The sequence below is a fragment of the Biomphalaria glabrata genome, chromosome 1, assembly GCF_947242115.1.
Source record: "Biomphalaria glabrata chromosome 1, xgBioGlab47.1, whole genome shotgun sequence".
Taxonomy (NCBI): Eukaryota; Metazoa; Mollusca; class Gastropoda; family Planorbidae; genus Biomphalaria; species Biomphalaria glabrata.
This window is the reverse complement of record NC_074711.1, coordinates 77,158,859-77,173,462: the sequence shown is the minus strand read 5'-3', so window position 1 is coordinate 77,173,462 and position 14,604 is coordinate 77,158,859. Positions and strand designations below refer to the sequence as shown.

At 34.7% G+C, this 14,604-nt stretch overlaps 1 pseudogene; it reads right to left on the bottom strand.

The window, feature by feature from the left end:
* Positions 1 to 580: 580 nt before the first annotated feature.
* Positions 581 to 12,603, bottom strand: LOC106052320 (shiftless antiviral inhibitor of ribosomal frameshifting protein homolog; annotated as a pseudogene).
* Positions 12,604 to 14,604: the final 2,001 nt, after the last annotated feature.

The window sequence follows — 14,604 nt, the reverse complement described above, 5'->3', positions numbered from 1 at the left end:
AGGTCAAGAATTTCGGGTTTCCCAGACCTGTCGAGACAGAGATCAGCAAGTCTGGGGCAGTCAAACAGAATATAAGGCACGGTTTCCTCTTCTTCCCCGCACCGTGAATCAAAATTTGGCCATAGCCGCGAGAAATATGAGCCAACAGGACAGTGGCCTGTCCTGCACTGTGCTATAATAGCTTGCTCAGGCCTTGACAGCCTCCACCATGTGGTCCTAGCAATCTACATATAAACCAGTATGAAAAACAAATAAAAAAATGCAGACATTTTCCATGCTTGAACTCTCCAACTTTGGAGATGTATTTTCATGTTTAGCACAAGACTAAAACAAATTTTCTGTTTCTTCCCCCCCCCCCCTACCTTTTCCACCAAAGTCTAAAACAAAATATAATTTTCAGCATTGTTCAAAGCCTTTTATTTTGTTTACTTGGTGAGAAAGTATAAGCCCGTGGCTAAGTTAATTTGAAAAATTTGTCAGGATGAACTCATGTTTGATTGGAATACATTTAATCTCACCAGACTTTTGTTTTGATTGTCTGAAATTGTCAACAAAACTTAGAAAATAAAACAATCTACAATTGTATATTTCAAGTGAACATCTTTATTAACCAGAGAAATTAATTTATTTTTGTTAGATATATGTGTTATTGTATGTCAGGTTACAACCAATGGAACATGGTTCAAGTCAAAGTGGAATAAGTAACAGTAAATAGGACTCAAATGATAGTAGAGAAAGAACAAAATTGGAACATACCAGGACCTGGGATCCATCTTTATTTACAAGAGAAATTAATGTTCCTGATTTTACAACCAGAGGATCAGTGGTTCCCAAACATTTTTCTTAACGGAACACTTAGCACAGTTTAAATATTCAGGGGAACACTTAGCACATTTTCAATATTCAGGGGAACACTTAGCACATTTTGAATATTCAGGGGAACACTTAGCACATTTTGAATATTCAGGGGAACACTTAGCACATTTTCAATATTCAGGGGAACACTTTGCTTAATTTTTAAAAAGATTAATTCACGAGGTGTCCTAATAGTTAACTATTCCAGTAGTTTGTGGAACACTAGGGTTCTTCTGAAAACCGTTTGGGAAACACTGCAGTAGAACATGGTCAAAGTCAATAACAGTAAAATATGGCAGAGGTTACAATAGAAAACTTAAACCTAGAACTCAGACATGGAATGGGAATCCAACTTCAATATCTTAGTGGATAGAAACCCTGGATTTCACCTTTCAGCCACATTATGAATGGAAATAACTGTTTATAAGAAAAATATTTTAAAAAATCACACTTAGAGTAAAGGAATGTAAAGGATAAATGTACAGAACAATGTCAATAAGATCATGTTTACTCTTGAAATGGTTTGAGTAACACAAAGTGAATCAACAGAGTGATAGCAGAAATACATAGAACTAAAACATTCAAACCTTATCCTTTTTTTTTTTTAAGAAAACATGAACATTAACAATAAACACCATTCTTTGACAGATTTATAATATACAAATATCTCACTGCATTACACAATGTATATAATAATCATTCATTTTTTACAAACAGATTTCATTCTATGAGCCCATTACAGCAGATACCTCAAAGTAAAGAGGGGCAAAATAATTCATGACTTGATTCTTCAAAAGTAAACTTTATTACACCCTAGCCACAGCTTCTGCAGAAGTGATGGTGACTAACAAGGTTTGAACCTGGAACCATCATCTCAACAGTCTAGACCCCCATGACCAGGTTTGTAGATATATTATAATTAGAAAAATTTTAAATGTATAAGAATTGTTACAATATGTACAAAATTAACAATTGTTATATTTTGAATACTTGATTATATTATACAGGTAAACAAAATAGGTGAAAAGAACCAAAAAATTGTAGTCTCTTTGTGGGTGCCTAAAGAATGTTATGCCAGTCAATACAGCATTATAATATTTTACAGGTAAATTTTATAAACAAATCACATGTGGAAGAGTTATGGCTTTGACCACATTTGTTTTAATGTTTAGAGAAAGCCATGCAAAACCATTTTGATTTCTGTTTTGAAAAATAAACTTCAGACCCAAAAAAGTTACACTGAAACATGAAACACGTGGAAATGAACATTGAAACTCAAGCGTGACGGCCATTTTGAAATAAAAAGAAAAAAAAAAGCATAATGTTTGCAATGCTTTTAAAAAAGAATGATAGAGAAACACTTCTCAATAAACATACATCACACGTGAGATTAACTCTGAACTATTGAAAACATGGGTGCCTACAGGCAAATCATTAAAAATAAAAAAATAAAAGATTATTTGAATGTTTATGAAAACTGACATTTTTGTTGACCTTGAACTACAATGAGACATAGAGAAATCCATTCACCAAATTTTAAAAAAAAGGCGAGAAAAATGTTAATTCATCCTAAAGCACAAATGAGTAATTCCTATCAAAGCAAGTGAATCAGTAATACCATTCCCCCAGGTGTACAGTAAAGAACAAAGATACAATCCTGCAAACTCTCAATTTTGTATTGAACATTTTTTCACCTTTGTGAAGGTATTATCTAAGTCCAGATGGTTCATTCAACCTGTCATCCAACACTGAAACCAGAAGCTAAGGAAATTATTTTGTTGATTTATTATTGTAACTTGTTAAAGTTGAAAAAAAAGAAAACGGATGATCAACAGAAAAAGTTGAAAACACAAAAGTGAAACAAAATTTAGATCTGAACTTTCTTGTACCAGTGTAGAAACTTGGAAAAATTAATATTGAAAATTTGAAACAATAAATGTTTCCATTGACAGTTTGATAACTGGATTAAAATGACTCAAGACTCATCTGACCTAGGAATACATTCCGACTATCTATAAATACATTCCGACTATCTATAAATACATTCCGACTATTTATAATGATTTGTATTCACAACTGTCAGAATGATGACTTCAATATCTGCTGCAATTCTCAAGAATTTAATGTTACAAAATGCTTTAATTTTGACAAAGGATAACAATATACAAGATCATACATTGTCACACTGATCAAGAATGTTGAGATGCACATTTTTTTTTGTTTAAATAAATTAAATAACATTAAATTCCATACAATAAATTAAAAACATCACCTACAAATAGACATCACAAAAATATTAATGTAAACACAAAGGTCTAATTAACAAATCACATTCTGTGTCTAGCAATAACAATGCTAGGGTAAATTTGTATTCAAAGAATTTGAGAAGGATTCAAACTACAAAATCAACTTTCTAGCTCAACCTTCATTTATGGAAGGCAGTGAGGGGGCTCCCCTGGTAGACTTGTCATCCAAACTTCCTTGACTAAGGCATGTAGTGACAGTAGAGCCAGTGCTTCTGTGCTTTGTACTGAACATTGGTATGGAGAAGTTAGCCTTTGGGTGGACGCAGGTTTGTTTGATTGTTGAGCCTAATGAAAAGAAGAAATATTTGTTGGGATGTTACTTTTTGGTTTACCTTTTTGTTTTCTTTTCTAGTAAAGCACTCTCTACCTAAATGTAATATTTACACGTCTTCAGTTTACACTATAAGTAATGTTTAAATTTGTAAGCTATGGGGCAGACGATGTAAAGCAAAGGTTCTCAAACTTTTCATACCCAGGAACCTCATTTTATATGACCCCTAAGTATTTACGTTACAGATGTAAAACATGTAAATTGGTCATACAGATCTTAACCTATTTAGACAGTGTTATCTCAAGTGAACATGGTGACGCAGCGTACTTGAAGAAGCAGAGAAGACCGGGAAGAGCTGGGACACCATCAAAAAGCTAGCAAGAGACCGTGGAGAGTGGCGTGTTTTTGTCGAGGCCCTATGTTCCATGAGGAACTCAAAGGAGTGATGATGATGATGATGATCTCAAGTGATGGAGATGCATATTATGGTGTTGCATGTCAGATTGGAAAGCAGGAGCCGTCTTTCAAAAAAGTACAGCCTATCTGAAGTAATAAATCACTGCCAATTAGAAAATTTAATTGACATTCTAAACGACAACAAATTATTTTACCTGATCTTCCATGACCATTAGGATTGTACGATTGGCCTCCATGATTATAATACTGGCCTCCTCCATAAGGGATGGGGTAGCCTCCGTTGACATTAGGGGTATTTCTGTATGATCCTGGTCCTCTCTGAGCACTAGCTGGTATTTGTGCCCTGCCATCCTGGTAATAACGGGACTATTTAGAACAAAAATGTGTAGAACTAAATGCTACACATACAATGAATCATTGACTAGTACTTCTGTGATAACAATCTTTATAATGATGAATTTATGTGTTGTTGTTTTTTATATTACATTAAAAAATATACTTAGTGTATCTATCCAATGGCTATCAATTTTCTTAACTGTTCAGTTCACAATAAATTTTACACTAAATGTAATACTGAACACCTTAAATTGTCAATTAAAATTTCTATCCACAAATCTGTTTCTAATCACTTGATCATCCATAAAAAAAAATTGACAGCTTTTTAAATAAACACTCCAACATATTTCCTAGAAATTAAAAAAAAAATTTAAATTGTCTACTTCCATCACAATGTTCTCAAAATAGTTTTTCTGGATGTAAAAAGTGTTGGCAGATTTCAGGCTAAAAAAAAAAAGGATTGTTATCAGAAGACTACAAGTAAACCTTTGAACATTAAATGTGACAATAAAGTTAAATTTTCAATAGAACCTATAGTGTTTGGAATCTAAACATGACAGATGAGATGGACAGCTCAATACCACCAATAAGAATTAAGAGAACAAAGCAAAGAAACTTATAAAAGGCAAAATAATACATTGATGTTGTGAACACATTCTCATGGTATTAGAAGCGAAGCATAAAACTTATCAATGATTGAGGTTCAGAACACAGCTTTGGCTGACACAAAACATAGGCCTCATGAACACCATGGGCAAGAAATGAAAGTTAAGTTTGCTCTAAGTAAAATGTGTCAGATATGATATGTGTCAGATATGATATGATATATACTTACAAATACAGCAATTGACAAATCAGATATCCCATGGGTTATGTCATTCACATATGCTGGAGGTGCCATCTGGCCTCTATGTTTTGCATTACTGCAAGAGAAAACATTTTACCCATTATACCCATCAATGGCTCTGTGCAATGCAACATGCCTATATTTTTACAGATTATTTAATCAGAGAATAGATTAAATTTATTCATTGGTAGTCAATGATTTAATGACTTTTGGATAGAAATAAATATTAGAAAATGATTTGGAATAAGACAGATATTATTTTTAAGTTTTTATACTTGTGTTTATTATGAATTGAAACATTTGTTAGAATTTAAGCATTTGTAAGTTGTGGTTTAGTGTTTTTTGCTGTTGGAATCTCTTAAAAGACGAAGAACAAATGACAGAACATGTTTAGAATTCACTGTAAGTTGTGAAAAGTTCTGAAGACACATGAGAAACCATGGCAGAACAAGGGGACAAAATAAATTCAAAAGTTTACTCAAATGCACCGGCTGCAACAAAACCCTGTGTTTAGCCGAATATGTTGACTGACTCACTAACCACTCGGGAAGAAACAGAAATACAGGAAATACAGATTCAAGCTCTTAGCTCTACGGACAACAGAAATGGTCACCACTAACTAGCATGGACATGGTCACCACTACAAGCATGGACATGGTCACCACTAACTAGCATGGGCATGGTCACCACTAACTAGCATGGACATGGTCATCACTAACTAGCACGGACAAACATAAATACTGGAAATAAAACTATAATAGAAATATTGTATTCTTCAATGGCATAAGGTAAGAATTTGGAATTAATCAAAAGTCTGACATTATTGATAAGAATGTGCATTTGCTTAAATGTTCTTAGTATCAGATACTTTTGCTAAGGTGTTGTTTTTTTCGCTTTTTTTTTTTTTGGTAGCTGTTTATTTTTTTGGTAGCTGTTTATTTTTTTGGTTGATATTAAATGTAAATATGGCAAAGTTGTAAAGCACTTGGCTTTCAAACTGAAGGGTCTCTGCTTCAAATACCAGAGCAGACTGGAATTGATTCAGGCCTTTAGGATGCCTCTGAGTCTAATGATGGGTACCTGACATACATTGGGAAAGTAAAGATGATTAACCATTGGCCATCTGAACCCATACATTTCAAGACTTGAAAGGACTTTTCCATAATTTTTGTAATTAATGTAAAGATGTGTTGAAATTTTATTCTAGTTGGAATTTTAAAAAATCCCTATCTATGAATATACCCATTTTATCTTTATGTATTAATAATTAAAAAAAAACAACACATTACCTAATGCAGTCAGGGGCATTGCAAGAATGTGGAGCTTTGGTTTTTCTTGAAATATTTTTTCTTGGTGGCAACATATGGTGTATGGGCACCATTTCTCCACAGTTATAACACGGACTCAATGTGATCCCCATCTGACCAAAGCCACTAAATAGATAACAATAGGAATCATTAGACATTCACAGATATTGCAATGTAAATGAGACTGATTAAAATATCCTATTAGTGGTAAGGAAAAAAACTATTTGTCTAAATAAAATAATTAAAAAAAAAAATTAAAAATTTAGATTTAATCTACAAATATATAATAAAAATGTGTATATATATTTAGAAGTTATGTGAAAATTAGAACTAAGATATATTAGTAATGTATACCAATTAGAGAATTATTTCAACTTACGGGAACTCATTTCCACAGACACAAATAAATTTTCCCACTCCCCATTCCAAATCTGTAGGTATGGGTTCATATCTCACTTTGCAATTGTTGCACTTTGAAACCTAATCAAAGCATAAATTTAATACAGACTCCATTAATATTCTTTCTGCTCATCTAAAAAAAATACCTGCCTGTTCTGAATTGAACTGACAAATGTTTGTGTTGTGTCTTGTTCCATAAGGTTGTTATTAATGGAAAGAGTAATTGATTTAAGCACAACACTATTTATAAAATGCTTTCAATGTCAAACCTTTTAACCAGGCCCACACCCAGCCTTCCCCTGTGGCTCAGATAATGAGCCTGGTAGAACTGACAAGGGTAAAGCCAAATAAACCAGTAAGGTTCAGACAGGAAGGGCTCATTGGGGCCTTGTATGGCTACCCACTTACCCATGGAGAGGGGGAAACTGCAGTGTGGGCGAAATCGTGTTGCAACCATAACTTAGGCATAGAACAAAGGCATTCATTTCGTTTCTTTGCCACTGAAGAAGGCCATAATTTATTTGTCACTAAAAGAATGTATAATTTCATTCCAAAGAAAACAAAAAAAAAAAGTAATTAAAAAAACATATAAATTAAGCTGAGGGCTAAGTATGTTAATTTTTTTTCCTATTTTCCTGGTTTTAAATGCACTCACCTCCTTGCGAGCAGGAACCCTCCTCCACCAGTATTATTACACTTCTTACAAGCAAACTGACGTATGGAAGAATCAATACAGTTTTCAAGTAAAGAGGCCACTTGCTTGCTATCTTGTCTAAGACTTTCAAGGTAACTTGGATCCTTCATGCAGAAATATGGAAATAATATTTTTTTATTTTTTTTTTGTATCCTTTACATATCAATAAAGACCACAACATAAAAAAAAAAGTTAAATTTATAAACGACACAAATATTTTGTATTTCGTTTGTTAATTCCTAATATGAAGGTGTAAAATGTGAGTTCAGTTGAATCTAATTTACGAATAGGGACATGGTCAGTTAATTGGGTCAAGTTTATTGTGTGCTTACATCCTTAGTGACCAGTAGAAACTGAGACTTAACACTCTCTGGATTAACATTGTTAAAAATGTTTTTCTTTTTTTATTTTTCGGGGGGGGGGGGGGGGGGGGGGGGGATATGCTAATGAACAGGTAGAGCTAAAAATATATAAAAGACTTGTAACTTAATTAGTTCATGTTAGTCAATAGTGTAAGAGCTGAGAATGAAATATTATAGAAACACACTGGTCATTATAAAAGCTGAAGCAGTTAAAACGAGTTAAAGTTTTTCTGTGCTGCTCAAAAAGAAAAGAACATGCTCATAACAACAACATTGTTCTCATAACATTTGATTTGATTTGAATGTGTATAATACTAAAAAAAAGTAGAATACTACCGATTGTAGAAATGCTCGCACTTCCTCTACATCTCCTGAAAAAAAAGTTTAATAAATAATTTTTAAATATGTTTGGATGTACTGTGTAAAAGTTAATAAAAATCTCTCAAATAAGCTTTTGATTATACATTTACACCTCTAAAAAAAAGGGATATATGTAAAATTTATGTTATTAATTACATACATTATGCAAATTTAATTGACACACCATTTAAAAGAAAATCTGAAGCATTTTCCAAGCCTCCTTTTTTATCAATCAGGTTTGTAGCTGTAGCTTGATTAAACCTACCACGGAAAAGCTCCCGAAGGCGGCGTGCCTAAAGAATAATAAAAAAAATTTGAGTCATGCATCTTGTCATAGAAGCCATGCAAAGAAAAACCTTTTTTTTTTAGATTACAAAGAAAGCTTGCAATGTGAATTGTTTTGATCAAGTCTGCAGTACTGCTAAAAAATTATATCCATATACATTTCTAAAACAAAATTTCTAATATATTTGAAATTTAAGTTTAATGAAAGCCTACTGTAAAAAAAATGCAAACTAAAACTCTACAGCCATATATCTCAAGATCCTCAGGGCTCACAAAAACCATCCTTCAGGGAACAGTGCCAGGAAAAGAAGAAGAGGCAGAGAGAAAGTGATGGGAAGACAACATATGAGAATGGACAAGCCTGTCATTGAAAGAGATTCTATCAAAGGCAAATGAGAGAGCAAGGTAAAAAGTTCTTGAGTGGTGCCTCAACGGTCTAAAATGCTAGTGGATAAGTGAAGATGATAAGATTGTCAGCAGCATTTTTAAAGTGACAAACCAGCCATTTAAGAATAATGCTGTGTAGTAATAATAAAGCTACTCATGATTAAATTGTTTAACAATGAGTTAGAGAGATTTAGTGAATTGGCCTATCTGTTTAAAACTATCAAAAGTCCACTGTTGTTATTTGTATTCAGAGAGAAAATTAAAATACATACAACAATGTCTGGAGATTCTATGTGGTAGGCTTATAGAACTGATTCATCACAAACAAACTCAATTGAAAATAAATTGTTCAATGACTACATCAGCTTCTGAAATTTACTCTGGCACTTAAAACAAAAATGAATTTAAGTTATACTCTTTCTCTCCGTAATTATTTGTCCACGTTTCGACGGAATTCTTCATTTTGCTCATATTACTATTTCACTCCCCTGTTAAGATTAAGCTTCAAAAAATTTTTTTGTTTGTTATCAGAAAATGTTTTATTTGGTATAGAATTAAAGGTGAATGCATGCTCTTTTTATATAACAGAAAGTAAAGTTCATAAAATTAAACATTAATTTAATTTAATGAGGTCAAATCAATGATGGTATCGTCAATTAGGAGAAAAAAAGTTAATATGCCAACCACTAATCAAAGGCAAGAAGTGCTTGACCCTTAGATATACTTTATTGATTCACAGATCCAACTGATCGAATTCCAGTGAATAGATTACTTCATAGAATATGTAGCTGATTTGTAATCTAGAATAAGTAGATATGTATCAATGAAAAAGGCATTTTTCAAATTCACCTGACTTTCCAGTGAGTGTGAGCCTGACATTTTCAATCAGTTTGCCTTATCAAGGAGGTGTCTCAATCTGGAACAAGTAAAAGAACAAATTTTAGAGATTGAAAGATCATATAGTCATCTGAATATTCTGTTAATAGTATATAGATCTAGTCACTTCTAGTTTAGGTCTAGATCAATAGATTTTAGATCTATTGTCTAATTATAATATTATATCTACCAGGTGCGGACTGGTGTCAAATTTGGCCCTGGCATTTCTATTCAACCCAGCCCACAAATTGTTTGCCATATAATGGGAATCCAATCATACATGTCCTCAAAATCATTTTGTAAAGTTGAATAATGTATTGAAAGTATTTACCTATATGAATAATTTATTGGATGATAAGCTCTATTACTAAACTAATAAAGAGTAACACTAAGAATGAGGAATCTCTTGATGTAAAAAATTCCCGCTACCATATACATTAACATATACACCATTGCGTAGCATCCATGGCACGAAGAGTGAATGAACCCAGGCACATGACCATTTAGGGGCCAAGAGCCTGTGGAGCGCACAAGAGTTTAATTGTGCTTGACTTATGACCAATTGTGGTCTACATAATGCCTTGAGCATGACAACAAAATTTTGTATGACATGAAAGCATCTTTTTTTCATGTTGCGCATATACCCCACACACCTGTATACCTAGCACAAATTACCAAACAGGTTAAAACAAAATCGTGCAACACACACCATATACCCCGCATGTGCAAAAGACTTACTACAAACATTGAAGTATACAATTAGGTTCTGGACGCGTGCCAGCGAATCTGCACTGAAACTATTTGCAAAGGACATATATTGTTTATGATTTAGTTTCACTCCTTGCCATTTCTCAGGCATATGGACTTCAATTTACAAATACAACTCTTCATCCTCAGCTATATAACTGCCCGTCTTGCATGGTCATATAGGTGCAGTGGCAGAGCGGTTATACACTTGGCTTCCATATCTGGGGTCCTAAGTTTGAACCTTGGTGACGACTCTAACAGGTACCTGACTATAGCTGAGAAAAGTGGAGGTGGTTGGTCGTTGTGCTGGCCACATGACACCCTGCTCGTTAACCGCTGCCCTATAAACTGCATGGTCTGAAAGGGGAACTTTACTTACTTTAAGAGTTGCTGTGACACCGAGGCCAATAAGAGGAAAGCACAAACAGGGGCATCCTCGTACAGCTTGATGCCACTTTCATGGAGGACCTCAGAGTGGTGAGTGCCAGGTGGGAAGAGGCTTCAGACATTGCCAGTGACAATTCCTTGTAGAGACACCTCGCCGCCCAATGCACCAAATGGCGTGGGAGGACTTAATTCTACGCAAGAAATGCAATTTACTGGCATTCATGCCACCCTTTTGTTGGCCTACCAGACCACCGGGCATTTGTCAAAATGCCCATATAGCCAGTTCACCCCTGATATCTGTACAGTATTACTAAATTGTAAAATAAAATTGTAGATATAGATCTATTTATATATATATATATATATATATATATATATATATATATATAGTTAATAGTAGATATAGATAGATAATACGAATAGATAAGATCTAGATCTGCACATGGAGAGGAGTCTAGATCTAGAATCAAGTAATATATATATAATTAAAATGTTACATAAAATATCTATATATCAGACCAAGAGTTTGGAAGAACCAGAAGCTAACCACAGCGATCAAAATGGAGGTCTACAAAGCATGCTACTGTACGGCAGTGAGTCGTGGACTACCTACACAAATCAAGAGAGAAAACTAAACTCATTCCACTTGCATTGCCTTCGAAGGATCTTGAAAATAACATGGAAAGAAAGAGTTTACAATACTGAGATCCTCTGGAGAACTGGCCTTCCCAGCATCTTTACAGTCCTCAGGCAGATTTTCTTTTGATCTCAAATATGTATCCCGCAGCCTTTGTGAGTCTCGTTCTGAGGCTGCATGCAACCAGGTGCTCTCTTCTATGTCAGACAAGGAAAGTTGGTATACCGTAAGTTGACGCCTAAACTGGTCTTTAAACCGTTTCCGTGGGGCGCCTCTGTTACGTCGACCACCTTTTAGCTCACCCAAAAAGACTGCCTTTAGCATACGTTCATCTCCCATCTATCAATCAAATATCATTCTATGTCTAGATCTAGAGACTATAGTAGGTCCTATGTATAATAGTCTAGATTCTAGATCTAGAATCTATTCTCAATAGTAGCCTATAGATCTATATAGAATTAATATAGATAGAGTAGATATAGATTCTATATTGTCTAGAGTCTAGATCTATAAGACTAGAGATCTATATATCTATATAGACTACATGATAAGAACTAGATATGTCTACATCATACTTATGATACTACATCAGTACATGCTAGATCTAATATTAGATGACTACAGTAGTACAGTACATATTATTTACACTTTTTACTGATTAAGTGATTTCCCTTTCAAAGTATTAAAATAGGTATAGATCTAGACTAGATCTATGTCTATCATAGTCTATGTCAATAATATGAATTATGAAATGAAATAATCAAACTAATAAAGTGACAGTGACACTAGTCACTAGTGACAGTCATATTTAATTTTATTAATTTTAGTGACTGTGACTACAGTGTGAGTGTGACTGACTGTGAGTATCAGTAGACTCTATGTGATTAATTTAATTAATAGTATAATTATAATAGTCTGCATATGATAAGATATTGATATAGATCTATATCTAAGTCTAGAACTAAAATCACTCACAACAAATAGAATCTATTGGCTTTGTGTTATTTCTATTTCTATGAACAGTCCAAGTCTAGTCTAGATTAGTAGATATTTGATTACCGAGCCTTGTTAGGTGAAGATTTTCCCAAAGGATTTCACGGTAAGCACTGTATAGTGTAGTTTCGATTTCAAACGAGCATATCAAGGGGAACAATTCAAACATAAATAGGGGAGTGACGTATTAGCTTCTTACCAGTCTCTCGGTAAACTACCTTGATTTAGAGAAGCCTGGAAAATTATTTTGAACACTGGTGCTAGCCATAGCCATAGGCGTAGCCAGGGATGGGGGGAGGGGTTCAACCCCCCCCCCAAATGAAATCCCCCCCCTCCTCAGGGGTGGGGGTGTCGTAGTTTAGTGATTATCTTTTGCTTTTTAATACTAAACCATCACTTGTCCTGCTACCACAACCAAAGGGGTTTTGAGTTTAAAACCCCCTACCAGGGTGGTTTGAGTTTGAAAACCCTTCCAGAGGGTTTTGAGTTTAAAAACCCCTACCAGGTGTTTTGAGTTTGAAAACCCCTACCAGGGGTTTTGAGTTTGAAAACCCCTACCAGGGGTTTTGAGTTTGAAAACCCCTACCAGGGGGTTTTAAGTTAAAAAAACCCTACCAGGGGGGTTTGAGTTTGAAACCCCCTACCAGGGGGTTTTGCATTTAAATCCACCTCTTCTATAAAACAAAAAAAATGCAAACGACAATCCCAAAATTCCAAAAGCACATCTAAGGAAGATTTTGATTTTAAACCGCTCTCCATATTTTAAGATAAACCCCTCTTCAATATGAAAAAAAAACAATTACACACTTTAAATTGTATGAGCGTAGCCAAAGGGGTTTTGAGTTTAAACTCCTCTTCAGCTGGGTTTGAAGCTAAAAATATCTCTTCAATATAAAAAAAAAGCAAATTACGCACTCAATATGCTATGAGTATAGCCAAATGTTTTTTTTAGTTTAAACCCCCCGCCAGCGGGGTTTGAAGCTAAAAAATAAATCTTCAAAATAAAAAAAAAAATTAAAAATTCGCAATCAAAATGCTATATGAGCGTAGCCAAGCCTATTGGGTGTTTTCGGTTTAAATTTCCCTTCAGAAGGGTTTGATGCTAAAAAAAAATACCTCTTCAAAAAAAAAAAAAAGCAAATTATACACTAAAATTCTTTGAGCGTAGCCAAGCCAATGGGGGGGATTTGGGTTTCAACCCCTCTCCTCCAGATGGCTTTCTTAAAAGTTTAAAACTTCTCAAGATAGTTTTGAGTTTAAAATCCACCTTCAGAGCGTTTTAAGGTTGAAAGCCTCTCTCTTCAATACTATTTCTAAAGCAAACTACAGTCACCAAATTCTATGAACGTAGCTAAATGTGGTTTTGAATTAAAAATTCAAATTGAAAAGCACTAAATGTGGCTCTACATAGATGGCTAAGACGGATTTTAGGAGTCAGTTGTAGAGATCGGGTCTAAATCAAGGAAATCCTATGCCGAAATGGGAGTCAACCCCTTAGTATGGTTGTGACAGAGCGTCGCTTGAGGTTTGCGGGACATGTTCTCCAACAAAATGAATTACGCATAATAAGAGTTGCGATGACATCCTAGTACAACTTGGCGCCACACTTCCATGGAGGTCCTCAGAGCAGGTGGGAAGAGGCTTCAGACATTGCCAATGACAGATTTTTTTGTGGAAACAACTTGCCAGCAAATGCGCCGAACGGCGCGGGAGGGTCTAAGTCAGAAAGAATAGTACATTAGGTTTTTGAAATAAAACTTTTTAATAGCAAAATAATGCACTGTAGGTACCTCAGAATATGCATTTAGTTGGCTTTCAATACCAGAAATAGTGATTGGCGGCGGGGCGAAGTGGGAGCTCTGAGAGCTCCCCCAAACCCCTTGCTGGCAAGTGCGAGAAGTCATCAACTCCAGGAAGAACCTATTCAAGGGCACAATAAACGTCTTCCAAAAGAATGAAGGGTCATAATGTAATAGAGATTAATTATGTACACACACACACACATCCATCCATACAAACATATTTTTTTTCGGAGGGGGGGGGGGGTGCGCGGAGAGAAAAAAATCCCCCCCCCCCAAAACCCCCACCGAAAAAAAATCCTGGCTACGCCCATGGCGCTAGCTCATTGTTATTGAGTA